This window comes from Lonchura striata, chromosome 3, assembly GCF_050655825.1.
Source record: "Lonchura striata isolate lonStrDom1 chromosome 3, ASM5065582v1, whole genome shotgun sequence".
Taxonomy (NCBI): domain Eukaryota; kingdom Metazoa; phylum Chordata; class Aves; order Passeriformes; family Estrildidae; genus Lonchura; species Lonchura striata.
The window spans coordinates 113,201,135-113,216,162 of NC_140705.1; the positions used below are offsets into that span (position 1 = coordinate 113,201,135).

The 15,028-nt window shown below is 41.6% G+C and overlaps 1 long non-coding RNA gene across 1 annotated transcript in view; it reads right to left on the reverse strand.

Moving 5' to 3' along the window:
- Positions 1 to 15,028, reverse strand: part of LOC110484889 (uncharacterized) — a 194,420-nt gene that overhangs the window by 151,160 nt on the left and 28,232 nt on the right. The window contains exon 2 of the long non-coding RNA XR_014954055.1: positions 5,407 to 5,580. This is a non-coding gene — a long non-coding RNA (uncharacterized LOC110484889). The remainder of the gene's footprint in view (positions 1 to 5,406; positions 5,581 to 15,028) is intronic.

Consider the following 15,028-nt stretch of genomic DNA (forward strand, 5'->3'; position numbering starts at 1 on the left):
TACTGGGGGAACATTTTTTTAGGAAGTTAACACAAATTACTTTCTAATCAGGCTAAAGCGTTGAGAGAGAATAAAATGCAAGAAATTAAGCAACTTTTCTCCTCCTCCTTCCTAGACTGCACTTAAGCTAAACATACCTTCCTAAACTCAGCTCCTCTTAATTTGTGCCACAAGTTACACTTGGTTTGCACCAAGTGGTCAAACTTGGTCAAGTTTCTTCTTTTGCCAGTCCTTCATGTGTCTTGCTAGGTCTTCCACCCCCTGGCTCCCCAGTGTCACCTGCTGGCTTAGGTCACCCATGGCCAGATTTGAAGTCTCCTTGCCCTGCTGTATGTGGTCTTTGGGTTGCAGTGATCCAGGCATGCACCATCGTCCTTCACACACATTTTCTCTGACATCTTCCTGATCATATGTCTGCTCCAGCATATCCACGCCGTGGGGTCCTCTGAAGGCCTGGCATTTTGGGACAGCATTTCACCCTCAGAGCCAGCTGCAGTTCATGGCCAGGGCAGTTCATGGCCACCTCCCATGCTGACTGTGCCAAACCCCACCAGGTGTGGCCAGTGCAGCACCAGGGAGAACTCATGGTGCACTTGGGGGATGAACTCATGCATGTACTAATTGAGCATTCATGCATGAGTAAATTGGGTGCTCATCCAGGTCTAATTGGACTCTCAAGCGTGACTTGATTGGGCTCTCAAGCGTGAACTAATTGGGCGCTCATGCGTGAACTATTTGAGCAATAAATTTTGCACTAATTGGACACCCATGCGTGAAGAAATTGTGTGATCAGGCGTGAACTAATGGAGTGATCATGCATGAGGTAATTAGGCACCCGTACCATGCATGGACTAAACTGGCACTCATGCAGGAGCTCGTTAAGAGTCCATGCACAAACAAAGCAAACCCTACAGTTTAACCTCAATACCTTCCACCCTTGCCTCTGCAACATATATATTTGAGAGATGTTTCAACACACAAACATTATTGTCTCTACTTTCAACATTTTCACAATCTTAATATACAGCAATTATAAACTTCATCCTTCCTCCCTGCAGAACAGACAGTAGGGATTAGCATTGCAGCAATGCTCTTTAAAATCTTGTTCTTTGCCCCACATATCATGTCATAGAAACATTTAAGTTGAAAAATATGCTTAAAAATCATTGAGTCCAACCATTTACCTGACACTACAAAGTCCACCACTAACCCATATTCTTAAATGCCATTCCTACACTGTCAGAACACCTTATCCATCACAAACTCTACCCATTATGCTGGTGGACCAGACTGTAAGGGATTAATATCATAACCAAGTGCATATGCACATAGTAAAACTCTAGCCCTGTCCCAGGGAACCAGACTACAAGGGTTGTCATCATCATCACAGTCTGAATTTTCATTAAGAAGCTATTCCAAGCCCTACCCCTTGAGCTGGTGGACTAGATTATTGGGGTCAACCTTATCACAATCGGACTGCACCTACTCTTCACAAACTTCAAACCTCATCCCTATGGGATGTAGGGATTATACTCAGCCTGAACGTGCATTATGGTGCCTCTCAGGCATACATTGCAGGGGGCACAGCATTCATGCATGAGCATCCCATGAAGCCACACTGGGATGCCCAGCTAGCTCCTGCTTGAGTGGTTCAATAAGCACATGCATGAGCACTCAATCAATAGGTGCATGTGTGCTCATCTAGTTTATGCATGGGCACTCAAATAATTCACCTGAGTGATCTGCCAGTTCATGCATGAGGGCCCAATCAGTTCATCCTCAAGTGCCCAATGACTCAAATGTGGGTGCACAATTAATTCACATCCAAGTGCCAAATTAATTTATGCCAGACCACCCAAGCAGTTCATGCATGAGTGCCCAGCTAGTTCATGCATGAGTGTCCTGCGAATTGATGCTTGATTATCCAATTAATCCCTGCATGGAGGCACAATTAATTCATGCTTGAGCACCCAATTAGCTCACACATGGCCATCCAATTGGTTCAAGATGCCCCATGCTCTCACACAAGACTGCACATTCAGGTCACACATGATCACTGAATTCATGCATGAGAACCTGACCATTTCATGCATGATGGCACAGCTCACAAGCACCCGACTTCCTCCTGCATGGGCACTCAGCTGGCACTTGCAGGAATGCCTGATGATCTCATGAGTGACACACGTGGCAGGCTTCAGCAAGGCTGTGAACTGCTCTGTGCAGGTGGCAGCTGCCTCTAAAGCTGATGTAATTGCCCATGGCACCCCAAAAGGAGCACACAGTGCCCTAGCACACAGTTGTTTACAAGCAAGCAGCAGACACAAGAGAAAGAGACACAGAGGGAGAGGTGCCAGAGGAGTCACACAGAGGGAAACACAGCACAAAAGGGCGAAGTGGGGCAGAAACCCATCCAAACTGAGAGTTAAGGAATTGCACACACAGGGAAAACAGAAGGCTCAGTTAACTTTGTTCAGGATGTGGAGCAATGTCCAGAGCAGTTGAGCCATTTGGTACACCATTTTATTGCCCAGGTTGAGAAATACCTGTGTTGCATCAAGAGAACACTATTCATCACACATTTTACATCTGGAAAAAGCCCTGCAGCTATTTGAGTCATGAACCTTGCTACCTCCAACAGTGGTGGTGATCTTTACTTCTACTGTTGTCATCATCTGCTTTGAATATCGAATATAGTAAATAACTGAAAAAATCTATTGTATCCCTAACTTTGTGTTTTTGCAAAATTAAATTTGTAGCAAGTGCTCGGTATATGTTAACCCAAATAACCCCACAGTCCACAGGGTCAAGGGGTGGCATATGTAATACATACATATTCAAAATGTTGAAGCTTGGTTACAGTTGTTGCAGGATCAGGGAATGAAGTTTTTAAAAGCATGAATTCAGAGTGTTATAAAATTAATCCATACAGGCTAGCCCACTGGATGGGGTTGAAATTTGTGAAGAGTACATATATTCAGACCATGATAAAGTTGACACACATCCTTCTGTATTCGTCTTTTCAACCCTAAGGATCTTGTTCAGGTACTTCAAACTCTATTTCCAACATACTTACTCATTGTTCATACCTACTACCCCTCCAAGATCTAACTGCTGAAACACTTATAGCCCAAATGTCCAATAACACATTTCCTGCTGCTAGCTAGCCTTCACTAGGGGGATTTTTACTTATGTTACTGCAAATTAATTCACATTTCTAATCACTGACTTAAGTAATGAGAAAGAAGAGAGCAAGCTATTAAACCCTTAACAATCTTATCCTTCCATCCTCACTTCCCAGTTTAAGCTCCCTTAGCTTTCACCACAGTTTACACACAGTCCATCCCAACCTCTCTGGTGATGGGCAGTGCAGTGTTTTGTGGCAAAATAACATTTTGTCATTGCTCTCTGCCTTTCACTGGGTTTCTTCCACACCCAATGAAACCCAGGCTTCCAGCCCTAGCATAGACTGGATGAAGGGCAACATACCATTCCTGTTCTAAGGACACAACTAAGCAATTTTTTTTTTTTAACCACTGAAATCTACACTTAATATCCTTAGCTCTCTTTTTGTAGCAATTTTACAGAAAGTCTTGCAAATGTTCACAGTATTCACAGCAATATAAAAGGTCAAGGCCTCAAGAACATGTATAATGGTAAAGAATAATGTTCTATTCTTAAAAAACAGTGCAAAAAAAAAAAAAACTTATATGGTGCAATATTCACCACGCTGCACAAAATGAAATGCTGAGGTTGTCAAGCAGATCTCAGTACCTCCAAGAGTACTCTTGCTGCACAAAGCCTTCAGCAATGCAACCTGACTGCCTACACTAGACTGATAAATCCTTTGCAACAGGCAGCCTGGATTGTATTTGAAGGATTGGCCCATTTACTGCATGCTTCTGCCAAGATACATCTTAACTCGCAGCTGACTTTGAAACACAAACCACTTAGCAACTCATAATATGATTTCTAATCTCTAAAATCCCACACTACCGACTAAAGGCAGGAGGCTTAGGCCTTGAAGTGTTAAAGAGCTGCATTGACAGAAACAGCATTTGTTTTGAGAAGTCTTCAAGAGTATTGATACCAGATCAGGGCCCATCAGAGTCTGTCAGCTGAAGTCACTTCTCATGTTCCTCTCTGTGTTGACTGGTGTACTTGCTAAGATGTCTCTCGAGCTATGCAAAGTCAGGAGGGAAAAAGCTGTAAACTGATCAGAGTGAGAACTAAGCCTGCTTTGTGGCTGTGTCTTGCCAGCACAGAACAGCTGGAATTTGTGGCCGTGGTGGTTGTAAAAGTACTACTGTGCGAGCTTAGGACTGTCACGCTCCCAGAGCACTCTCCATCAGGAAAGGGTTGAGTATTTCCTGACACGCAGGAGAGTATCTACCTGTCAAAGGTTTGCCAGAAAGCATCTTCTGAGTCAGAAAGGAATGACACTTCACATTGTTGAGATTTAAACCCTGTAAGCACCATTTCCTGTCCAATTATGTACAAATGAGTTTAACATGGCTGTCTACAATGGCAAATAATGATAATTTCTCTCAGCTGGCATCCCTATGCTTAAGGGAGCCTCCAGAAGATATCTACAGGCAAAAACCAAAAATGACAGGCTGAAAATGGGAACTGTTCTTTATGTATTATTGTATTCTCTTCACTTTGCAACGTAACAAGGACTGACAGAGAAGGGGGATGGACAGTCTGGGCGTACACTTAGAGGCATGATGCTTCAGTGGCCCCATGGAGAAGAGACTGCCTCTTCTTCCACCAGGCAAAACCACGATGCCACCCCCACTCCCACAGCTGACAAACTGCCTGAAAATGCAGGTAGGGGCCACTCCATTCCATGCAGTGCGGGAAGTCTGTCCCCACACTGCAGCAATGACTAGGTACATGGAACCCAATGAGTCTCCTGTGCTCTGGGCCACTTAGCTTAACCACACACATCTACCTCATTACCCAGTCCCAAAATCAGTGTGGAAAGTAAATGAACACTGTGCCACAAGAGCCTGGTGTTTAGATGCACTCTCATTCCCTACTTCAATCCAAATTTTGCATTCTGCTACAAGCTGACAAGATAATTGTGAGGTAATTACACTGTCTTCATTTCCAAGTGCAGCAAAGATACAGCAGCAAGAGAATGTACTAGCATGATAAAAATTGCACGTTTGCTTTTCAAAAATTATCCAGCTGGCCTGTATATTACCAAATAAGTAGCAGGCTTAAAAGGATGGCTGGAGAATGCTTCAAAGCTCTGAAAAACATCTGAATCTATCATGAGGACCTAACAATGTATGTGCAATGCTACAATTTACAGGCCTAAATAGATGAGAAATAGCAGGGTCATGCATATATGTGTATATTCTTTGGGGCAAGTTTTGGATAATCTCAGTTTATGAACCTTACCAGCAATATGTCCAGAATATGGAGAACACTCCATCTCCATTGATTGAGATGTTCCAAAGCTTCTTTGATTTTGCACCAGGGTGTCTGCAGCTTTTCACCAATCTTCAGATACTTCCCCCATCAGATATAAAGTGCCAGAAGAGAGGTATCTGGAGAATCTTATCAGCTGTAGGGCTGAAAAGAACATTGTGAGTAGACCAGACAATTTCAGAATGCCTTCATTTCAAACAAAGGACTGTTGATACAGGACTCTAACCAAAACCCAGTCCAGGAAGAAAGTTAAACTAAAAAGCCTGGCTGTATATTGCAGCGCCATAATTTGCAGTTCAACAGCTTTGAAAAATAAACTAAGAATCTTGGAGGAAATAGATGAAAAGTGGCAGCAGTGGATGATTTGAACAGTAACAGGATCTGTTTATGGACAGAGGAAGGATTCTTGGGACATCTCCCCAGAACCAGGGAGACCTCAGCAAGGCACCACAGCATGCTTAAGCCGAAGAACCTCACCTCATCTGTGTAAGGGTGGTGCCATTTCCTCAGCCTGCTTGGTACCACAGCCCAAGAGCACCTCTGAATATCAGTGACACAGGTAAATTTGTCTTCAGATAACGCAAGGAAAGGCAAGGCAAAAGGATGTCCAAAGCCATGGCTGCCACCATGGAGCCAGCTCCCTCAGAGTTAGAAAAGTTCATCCAGCTCAAGACTGAGCCCTGTTTATATATTGTTTTCCTCTTCAGAGGGGTAATGAAGTTGCCATCACAGAAATTCTCTTGAGGTTGCCTTGCTAAACCAACCTTGATGAACCTTGCTATTCATCACAACAAGAACACTTGAGTGCTGCAGTCCCCAGTAAATCAAAACAGGCCAGGATGTCTGTAATTCTTAATCAGCACTCTTGAATTTACACTCTCCTCAAACAGCCTTAGAAAAAAAACAGAGTGGACGCCAATTTCCCTACTGGTGCAAATGAGTGAATTTCCACTGAAATCGAGACGCCTGAGCCAATTTAAACAAGCTAAAAATTCAGATCTTGTGCTGTTTCTGCTCCTGCTTAGAGTGGTTTTGAGACCAAGCAGAGCTCTTGCAGGATGAGTAACAATGAAGCAGTGATCTCCTAAAGCAGCTTTCATGCAGAGGTTTGCAGTCCTTGGCAAAGGAGATCTCAATACCCACAGGTTTTAAATTTGGGCAAAGGAAGAAGTGACTTGTTCAAGTCTCTTAGCAAAACAACAGCCAAACAAGGATATGTCCAAGTCCTGGAGACCAGGCTTCAAGGTGCCTGTTTCTCTATTATGTTTAACCAAATTGCTTTTCAATAAGGGACTTGAAAATTAGGAACCTTTTCATTTTTTTTATATTGCCAAAAACCACAGCTACCACACTGAGTCACATTTCTGAGCTTTAAAAAAAGGCTGCTTTCAACATTCCTAATTTTCACTGCTTATAAGCCATGACTTTACAGAATGATTTTATTTTTTTTTCTGTGTAGTTGAATATGCCCTGTATCTAGAGGGTAATTTTGGCTTTAATCTGCTCTAAACGCTAGAATGTCGGACAAGTGAAGCATTTGATGGTGATGATAATGAGTAGCCCATTAAAGGTAATTTTTAAAAAGTTAATGAGCTCTCACCAAGGGACCGACACGTACTGTAATGAAAAATGTTTGCATAAAGAATATAGCTTTCTTGCTATTTATTTTACTTTATAGAGAGCCTATAAAACTTTTTAATATGCCCTCAATTAATTCAGCAGTTTAGATGATGCTTGAGTTTTATTTTCATTCTTGCTTTGCTATAGTAGGTTACAGAAATTTCGTTTCCTAAGGAAAGCAACTGATATCTCAATTAATCACTCTCTTTTACCACCATATTCACTATTGAATGTCCAGGGATTCAATTTTTTTCCCCACTGCTTAATTAAGAGAACTCAGCAACAAAGTGATTTAGTGATAATGACTCTTGCCATTTCTTTAGCTGTGTGGTCACTGTTAGCCACTATTTGAATTTACCAGCATAAATAAAGCCCTTCAGTGACTAAACAAAGTTAAAGTAGCAATAAATTAAGCTTGCCATGTACACTCGGTTAAACCTTCAGCCAACATAAATACAAGCAGCCCTTTGCTGTGATTTGCTTGGTACAATGACATCATACATTTCCAAACAGAACATGAAGACCACAGCCAAAAAGCTAACACAATTCCCTTACATGAATCAAATTACAACAATCTAGAGTTTGTTGCACTGACTGTTCAGTTTCTGGCTTCTATGCCATGTGTTCTCATGTGACCACATTATAAAATAATCTATATGGTGATCTCAATTTTGCATTTTCTGCATGATTACATTTTGGCAAGGGGGCTCCCCATGTCATCACTCTCTGCAGGAATGCTTTGAAAGTTTCTGAAAAGTCAGAATTTGCCATCTCAGAGTCAAATCAAACCTTCCTGAACCAGATCCTAAGAAGAATAAAGGCCACAAAGGGCTGTGTCCAGAGACAGACAGAAAGGCAAAAATCAGGGGTGGAGCTAACTAGAGCTAAACCTAGCTAGGGCTGCTAAAAAGGGGCTCTGCCTCTAGACGACAAAGTTTTTAGGTGGTGAAGAGATCAACTAGGGGAGGCAAGAGGACAAAATTGCCACGTTATCTTAGATTGTGTCAATGCAGGCCATTGACCATGATTCTGCTCACCTTCTGATCCACTGGAGCCTCTCCCAAGGAACATTTCTGCACTGCAGGACAGAGCTCAGAGGCAGCTGAGCTGCCTTGTCAGCAAACAGCCCCACAACAGAGAGAGCAGCAATCCCAGGAAGGGCTCACCCAATCCCTCAGCACCACAGCAAGCACAGAGGCACAACCTCCACAGCAAGGGCAGGACCTGAAACCTTCTTCCAGAAACTCCTGAGGGTTTTTGTGCCCGGCAGGGTGGACTCTGGCCACCTGGGACAGCCGATGAAGAGCAAAGCATTGGGCTCCTGTTTGCATGAGAAAAGGAGATGCTCAGCTGGCTCCCAGAGCAGTGCTGGGCATCCTGCTCACAGCAGAGGAAGCCTCTCTTTTGGTACACCTGCAAACAGCCCTTCCAAAAGCACAGCAGGCAGCTTTGCTGGACTACAGCACAGATAATTTTATATTACTGCTGGTTAAAAAAAATAAAAGCCAGAAATGTTGGTGGATCCTGGCTAGGTTTAACCCAGAACTACAAATTACTTGCAAAGAGTCATGCTCTTGTAATTGTTCTTCATTACAACTTCTTCACTAAACAGAGCATAACTATTAAATTTCTTAATGCAAGAAATAATCAAGTAAAATATAGCATCACAGACATATTAGTGTGCCATAAATTAAAAAAGTATGAGAGGGAATACCTCTCTGAGCCTATGCATGTGACAAAGGATTAAAATTGGAAAAAACTTAATAACTTATTGTTACAACTTTATGGTGTAGCCATGAAAATGGCTATAAGAACATTTTGCCTCCACAAGTCTTGTGCTGAGCTGTATAATTTTATGTCAGTTTTTATTAATATTTTCATCAAGAAAGTCTTTTTGAAAGAGAAGCACTAGAAAAACTGGGTGAGAAGTATTATCTGTAGTCTTCACAACAGATAATACTTCTACAGTATTTTAAAAATTAAGAGATAGAGCAAAGTCACTCATATATCAGCTTTTCTCTACTCTTTCTTTATTCTCCTAAGCCTGTGTTGAGTAATAATTCTTGCCTTCTAAATCATGACATATTAAGGATGAAAAAGATTTCACATTGGTTTTCTCCCCCCCCTTTCTTTTTATTATTCTTTTTGAAAGCTATGTAAAGGGCTGAAATATCATCCAGGCCTCTATGAAGCCAATCAGCACAATGCTTATTAGGCACAAAAGAGAAGATGTGATCTATTTTTAATTAAGCCATCTTTGAACAATGCAACATAAAGAACCTGGCTTTTGAATTGCAAGGCAATCAGTGAATGGATGGTGAGTGAATTAAAAGTAAACAGGAGGAAGAATTCCTAGTACAGGGAAGGATCAGAGAAGATGTTAAAAAAATACAACACAACTTTTCTCAAGTAAAGAAAAAAAAAATTAATACTTTTCTTATTAAAATTTTGAGGGTATATTTCATTCCCTATTTTGACTCACTTTTCAAAGCCACATCAGGTTGTTTGTAAAAACAATTTGTTAGCAAATACATAGTTTGCCTCTGCCTTGAACATTAGGAACTGCAACATATATACAACGCTTACTGATGTTTAAATATCAATCAGATTGTGTATTATTTGAGCAGAGTACACATTCAAGTCCACTTTACACCATTATGGAACAGACTAAACAAACCTGACCTCAGGGGTGACCTTCATAGGATCCCTAAAGATTGCAAATGTATAGTAGGCAGTCACCATGAGACTTTTACAGCCTGGTAATGGCATGCAAATGACACTCTGTCTCTGTAAGGCAGCCAAATTCTGGGCTTGTATATGAGACTAATTTCCTGAAGAATTTGGGGAAAATGTGATACTTTTCCTTTTATGTATGAAATTCACATCTCTTCCTTTTACTAGAGGACTACAGGGGAAGCACTCCCAAAGGTCTCAGCGAGCCGTACTGCTCCCTGTAGCAGCACCTCTCCAAAACCTGCCCTCTGTAAGCAGGGTGGCCCTGGGACACAGGGAGCCCAATGTTCCAAGCCCCATCTCCATACCCAAGGACACCTGCTGAGCTCCTCACTGAGCTCTCTGTCTGAAGCATTCTCCTCCAGAGCCCAGCATCAGGCAGGAGACAAGGAGAGATGCTCCAAATTGCCCTGTGGAGGATCCATTCTCCCTCTTCTTCATACAAGGAAACCAGATATGGTTGGCAGTAAATAGGAATCCTACTCATAGCCTTCAGGGCTGATTTTTCTTTTTATTTTTTTTCCTCTAATTGAATATACAGAATGGAATGTCTTGTTAGAGGTCGCCTAGTCCAAACTCCCTGCCATCTTTGAGGTTGCAGATGGTTCAGCTCAAATGAAAATGCCTAGTGGGTCTCATGCCAGTGCAATAGGTGAAGGTTTAGCTATGGTTGCAGCACCACTGGGGATTAAAACTATTTTCACAACAGCAGCCACACCTACATGTCACAGATGGAAATTCCTTGTCCACACAGTTCATACCTTTCTTGGCACTTTCAGCTCTGTAGCTGTGTTATTCCAGTTTTGCTTCAAGGCTTCCACTGCAGCTGTGTATACACTTGCCATAAATCAGCTTATCTGTTCCCACTGAAGCTCTCAGCAGAGGAAAAGAGACAAGAAGGGAAAGGTAAATGTGTCTTCCATAAGCTTTTGTACTTCCATGTACTCTGGCTAGCAGAGGACTGGGAACACCCTGGTGTAACACAGAGGAACCCACTTGTGGTTCCACCCTGGGCTTTGAAGAAAAAATCCACTCCGGTCATGCTGAGAAGCAGCTCCCAAAGGACAGCCTGCCATGGCCACACTCCCTCATTCTGTTTTTATGAGATCTCACAGGTGGACATCTCTTTTAAGATATTCTTGTGACCACAGGGACTCAGGAGGGCTTTTTTCCTCCCTGACAGGCCATAAGACTTCTGCTGTCCTTAGGGGTCCTCCCTAGCATTATCTATGTTTCACAGGGTTGCTGGTGTGTTGCCACAGCTTACTCCATCACAGACACATCATGGATGGCTAAAATCAAAATGTGAACCTACTGAATCACAATAAGCTGAGTTGGCAGGGACCCAAACAGGAGTGCAGCAGCTCCAGTTTTTTGCACCAATTTTCAAAGAGTGTATTTGTACTCACAGAATTACTTTCACCTGATCCCCCCTGTCATGAGACCCAGGTTACTACCTGGAGACAGGACTGCACAAAGACTCACACCAATTCATTTTCTGGCCCAATAGGTGAGGATTCCTCTGTTTGCAGTGATGGCATTAAATGGAGACACTCAGACAAATGTAACCAAGCAGTGTTAATTTAGCATACCTGCTCTGTGGGGCACTTAAGCAGACACAGAGCTTCATTTGGAGTGTGCAACTCTCCTCTTCAATGTGCTGCTGCTTAAGGTTGACCTTAGATGAGGGCTACACAAGGAGTAGGGAGTTTGTAAGAGTTGTGTAGGGACTACACAAGGCTGCAGGGAGGAAATGTGTTGGGTACCTATGCTTTTTAACAAAATAGATTGAGGGAGATTTCATCACTTTGAAGACCCACTGTAGTAATTTCTTCCTTTTCCCGGTGCCCCTCTTTCTTTCCTCTTCCCAGAATCACACTGTTGGTAAATGGTTTTCTTCCAATATATAACATTACAAATCTATGTGTATTTTCCTTTCCTCTGCAGTTCCGGCCTCTTTTGGGGAATTAAATTATGCATACTGCATGAAAATAGGACCACAGGCTGGGCCCCTACAAGCTGCTAATTGAAAACCTTGTCAGAAGTAGGAGGAAGTGGCAAGAAACTTGGCAAGCCCTCCTGCTTTTCATGCTGTACTTAGCTCTTGGTACTTATGAATGGCAGCTCTGCAGTACTTTGCAGAGGTTTACAAGTTGTGCCAGTGCTGTCTCTGCAATTATAGAACAACACGTTCTTCTCTGAGAGCTGAGAAAGAGAAAAGAGCATTTATATTCAGAAAGCCACATCCTGGGTTTTTCATCCAGGTAATACTGCTGTTGAAGTAGAAGTGAAGAAGACAGAAGACAAGACTTGACATCAACCTTATTAAACATGTGTGGCTACCAGCTACAGAAAAAGCTGATGGGGCAATATTATGCTTTGAATAAGAAATACATGTGCAAAGATGATTATTATGGAGTAGGTAAGAAAGTGCAAGAAGGCAAAGGAAAGATGTCTTGGACCTGATCTTCCAGTTCTCAGCTGAATCTTACTTCAAAACACCAACTCACACGGGAGCTGAAGGATTCAGCCCACAAAAAATTACTACAAATTACCTGATATGAAATGCTTGCATTATGAAAACAGGGATGATTTTGCATCTGTTAATGAGGATAATGACTAATATATTCAGGCATAAGACGTGACAGCTGTCTGTATGTTTTTAGGGGCATGTATTTTTAGATGCCATTTATCTCCAAACATATTAACTACTACATTCTTCCCAAATGCTCCAAATCTCCAAAGCTTAAGAATGCAGGTTAAATTTCTTTCTGCTTCTGTATCACTTGGTTACATCACTGTCTCATTATTTAAAAGCTCTCACAAATCTGCTACTCAGAATCTCAGCTAAGTGCCACGGTAAAGGGAAATGGCTAATGCCAATGTGAAACAAAACAAATTTTAAATCCACTCCACTGAAACACTGCTTAAATGTAACTGCACTGCCTGCTGCTCTATTTTAACTAGTTTAATCGCTTGCTGACCAAGCAGGGCTTATAACTGCTAAGGAATATATGCTTGTACTTTTCTCCTGTTTTTCAAAACCAAAGATTTGCAACACAAACTCCAATTCTAAGACAAAAGTCACCCCATTAAATCTTAACAGATGTTTCTCAAGTTTAGAAGATTAAGAAAGATTTCAGCATCAAAAATCAAAGAAAATATTCTATGACCTTAAAAAAGGATAAATCTCAAAGCTCTAAACAAACCAAAAGTCCACTTTGACAGCTGCATCTGACTGAATTGATGAGATGCTATTGATGTTTGGATTAAACTATGCCTCTGTGATCAAGTACTCAAACATGGGATAAAAGAGGAATATATTCTTTAATCCCACCAACTAATTTTGTGTAGGCAGCAGTTGCAGAAAGCAATGGTTACAGAACAAACGTTGGAAGTGGCTTCACTTTTGCTTATTGACAAAGCTATTTTTATTTCATTAATTCACCAAGTATACTACCAGCGTTTAAACTAACACGGGGAAATCTATATCAAGCACAGTATTGTCCACAAACAAATCACTGAAAATTTCAAAGTCATTAAAGGTAGAATCAATAGGATATGATTCTGAAGGGCTAGGAAGATGCAGTGCTAAAGTATAATAGAAAAATTAGATATTGATTTTTTAATATAATCTTGATAAACAAAGTAAACAACACAGGAGATCCCAGTTCTGGCTTTATAGCATGTCTTCTCCAAAAAGAGGAAGGGTTAGAATACACTAAAATAATTTGTTAATTACTGTCTTTATCTATCACTCTGTAACCCTGATCTCTAGAGGAAGACTACCTAGCATGTGCTTTCCAAAACTCCTAGCAAGAGGAAGCGAAGCAAAGCTATGCTCCAGATGCTGCATTGCTAGGAATCCAGCTGGGAGAAACTCTAACACAAAACCAGCCACCTGGACACCTGGATCCTCATCTGGCTACCACTGGGAAAGAGCCCTGGAGTAAACAAGAATCTGACCTGTATTGCATAAACAGTGGCATTACATCCACTGCTGTGCTCCAGGTTGCTTCCTGGGGTTCAGCCCCATTGTGAGATGGATAAGAGGTGAAGGAATGGAAATTATTTTGGCTACTTGCAGAAAGTCTAATCCCACTGTGATGCCAGATTGCACCATGAACTATCAACACGTGAAGCCCTGCAACCTGAGCAAACAGCTGGGTACATCGTTTTGTGGAGTGGAAAGGCCAGTGTTGAACAAAACAGACTCTCAGGACATAGGGATCCCAGAGCTGCAGAAGGCAGTCACAGAAGGAGGAAAAATGCAAGAGTAGTAAATTTGTGTTCTAAATAAAGCTTCCCTGCTTGTGCCTACAAAACAATATCTGAACTTTTTTTTTTTTTCACCTGAGGTGCTCAAGAATGTGAGTCTGAAGTAATTTACCAGAGAATTATGTAATTTTAGGGGAATTCTCATCAGTACATATTTGCTGTGAAAATACTTTCATTAAAGTAAAGGGCAGAAACACACCCTGATGAAAAGAATACAGTAAAGGCAGACAGCTATTCCCAGAGCAGACTCTGTGGTGGGGTGTGAATCCACTGAAGTGAGTGATAAACTTCCCACTGGTTTCAAAAAGGATCAGACATCACCTCTAATTCTTTACTCTTCTGCCTCTTTTTTGTTACTTCTGTTTCTCTCAGCAGCTTCTCCTTCCATACATGTAAGGAACACCTACTTTCAGATCCAGATTTGCATGCACTGTTATTTTATTGGGCATGCATGACAAAAGTAAAGTTATAGTTCTGAGAAGTGTTTCTGAGAAGAGCCAAGTACCCCCAAGCTGAACCAAACTAACCCATACATTTGGCAGGAATAGGCCCAAATTAACCAATAGCAGCTGCCTTGCACTCAAGAGATGTGGCAAAAGTGACAAATGATAACATGAACCATAAAAGTGAAGAATGAAAATAACAGATGGTCTCTTTGCCTGACTTAGAAACCTAAAAAACGTGGTTTCCCAGCTTTGGGGTAGTCTAGACTCTCAACCATTTCTTCAAGCACAGTTAGATGCACATTTGCAGGAAGAGGTTGGATGTAAACAAAACTTTTTTATTGTTTTCAGCTTCATCTGTCTTTCCAGTTACGTGATCCTTAAGGGATGCAAAACTACCCAGTAATACTACTGGAAAACACCAGATGAAAAACAAAGTATGTGGTAATATGCTATTTATATAAAGGTATTATGTTTCTATGTTGCAGAAAAATACATAGAGCATTGGCAAAAAAGTT